Genomic DNA, 2412 nt, shown 5'->3' with positions numbered 1-2412 from the left:
TGCTAAGCACAGTTTTTGTATCGCGGTAATATAATCGCAGAATGACGATACGTATGTCTATTTTATATTACGTCAATAATTTTATATTACGTATCACTTATTTGATGTTTACGAGATTCGAGTATGAAAAAGTAGTATTTCCCCATCGAATCGAGTCTTTTTTATCCGTTAACTTGAATGGATGTTATGTTCTATTTTATGTATGTCATGATATGCATGAAGAAATTATGAATAATTATCTTTGTGTCTTTATGTAAAAATTAAAGTAATCGCCCGCGTTCAAAAGCGGAAACGTGGAATCGAAACTTGAGATAATTACACGATCGCTGATAGGCGGCGCTGTTTTCGTAAGCATCCTCTGATTGGTCGAAATAATCGCGCCCATGTCAGCTGTGTAGCAGAGTGTCACCAGTTGTCCGTCGTAGACGCGGATTCGTGCAAATGGCGTCAGTGGCAGTATGAGCGAGCGTATGCTGTGTAATAACGCGTACGGGCCTCGTCCGGGCGCGGCGCCGCGCGGCCCAGCCTGACGGCGAGCGTGAGTGCGACGATATTGGTCGAGATCGAAGAAAAATAATAATTAACAGAAGGGGATCATTAATTTTATCGTCGAATCGCAACGGTGTGTACGTATCAACGACGAGTGGTGACACGCAGTGAGAGAGGTGAGTGCCAAATCGAAAAAAAAAGAATAAAATCGACCAGAAGACCTGTGATCTTTTACGAGAAGTGCCGTGTTATGCATTCGTGATGATAGTTATTTACGAAACGAACAAGTAGTAGTAGTAGTAGTAGTTGTAGTACGTGCTATGAATGCATTCTCGATCGTCCACGAATTTCTTTGGAAACTAACCACGAATCTATGTACAACTCTGCAGCCTTTCGCTTGCACCGTTTACTGCAGAGAGTTTTTATGAATTCTTACGGGGAATAACAAGCGCGCGATAAGATCTATGCAGCAGTAAGATGAACGCAGCTTATTGGAAACAATTTCTTAGGCAAGTTTAAAGCGTAATAAGCGAATAGAATAAAAAGGAAACGATAAAACGTACGCGTAGTAATTTCTTCGCTGGATTTAGACAATGCTTAGTCGTGACAGGTGCCCATGCGTGCATTACTGCCAAATCTGTCGTGACGCTCCGAAACGCTATATCGCGTTCGATAGATATTTTCGCGGGGAAATATCCATGCTGGTAAATTTTTACCGTTTCTGAATATACACGATACTGATTAGTTATTTCATCATTGAGCGCGGTGTATCTACGGTCGATGGTAGATTTTTATTTATCATTTACAAAGATTAGAAATATTCTTATCGCGTTTCATGGAAATTTTTGTAATACTGTTATTCTGACAGACTATTTGAATATGTCGTTGTTATCGCGTAATCAAGACGCGGCCATGTCTTGTCCCAGCTAAAAAACACGTTTTCTCGTAGCCACGCGCACGTGTGGGCTAAGCAGAACATTTTTGTTTGTGCTGCGACGAGTTCCTAAATACGACACTTCGATTGCATAAGAGATCGAGGTGTGCACGTCTAAATGTGTTTTAACTTCTGTAAATGTTAAATCCGTCTTTGTTTTGAAAACACGATCCGAGACTGTCAGATGTTAGAAAATCGAGAACAATGTTCTTCTCTCGAGACGTAATTGTAAATTCGAAATGGAAACAGTTTTAAGAAATAAAAAGACCGATAATCTAACAATGGAGGGATACGCGCGATATTTTACGATTACGTCACAAACACGTCACCTCTTATCTTCGCATAGGTTCGCATAATTTCTTGCGCGTCTAATTTATCGATCGGGATCCGATTATCGATCGAGTCCATAATCGTAAAACACGTTCCTACTGTATGAGAATATAATCAATCATATTAATAAATGTAACGTAACGTTTTCTTTAAAAATATAATGGGTTCTGTAAAATCACAAAGAAAGGATAAAGTCGTTGGTGAACGAATGGATAAGGCAGTTAACCTCACCGATACGAAGTGACTCCGGGGCGAAAGGGCATTAACACTTTTGAGATAACAATGTCGTGAATATTAAGTTCGTTTATTAAATAGAAATGTTTCAGAGAAAATTCATGTCGATAAAAATGCTTGTGTAACATTGAAACATGATTTATTTGCTTGTTTTTAAATTACATTTTTGGATCCTGTTTTATACACGTGTGAATCAAACTTTTTTCAAGGCCGTTTCTCCGCTAGTAAACTCTAGCACGTTCGTAAAGAAATATTGTCAGCTGTTGGTGCTTGACAATTGGAAGAAAAAATCTTGTATCCCAGAAACCGGTTATAACGGATTAACCCAGAATTTATAATAGTAATTGTCGAGTGTTCGATAACCATTAAAATGGACTACGATTTCCGTTACTCGTTTTCCTAACACGTATCCCTGTGTAGGCCCA

The 2412-nt window shown here is 39.1% G+C and overlaps 1 protein-coding gene across 8 annotated transcripts in view; it reads left to right on the top strand.

Moving 5' to 3' along the window:
• Window positions 1-402: 402 nt before the first annotated feature.
• The window catches only part of Mondo (MLX interacting protein mondo), a 31353-nt gene continuing 29343 nt past the window's right edge, over window positions 403-2412 (top strand). For 4 of the 8 annotated variants that reach the window (XM_076530690.1, XM_012296558.2, XM_012296557.2 and 1 more), the window contains exon 1: window positions 405-665. The gene's annotated coding sequence lies outside the window, so the exon portion shown is untranslated. Of the gene's footprint in view, window positions 666-2412 lie in introns of all 8 variants that reach the window. The other 4 variants (XM_012296563.2, XM_076530688.1, XM_076530691.1 and 1 more) reach the window with 3 other exon arrangements.

The sequence above is a fragment of the Megachile rotundata genome, chromosome 4 (assembly GCF_050947335.1).
Source record: "Megachile rotundata isolate GNS110a chromosome 4, iyMegRotu1, whole genome shotgun sequence".
NCBI classification, from domain to species: domain Eukaryota; kingdom Metazoa; phylum Arthropoda; class Insecta; order Hymenoptera; family Megachilidae; genus Megachile; species Megachile rotundata.
This window is presented reverse-complemented; position numbering and strand designations above follow the sequence as displayed.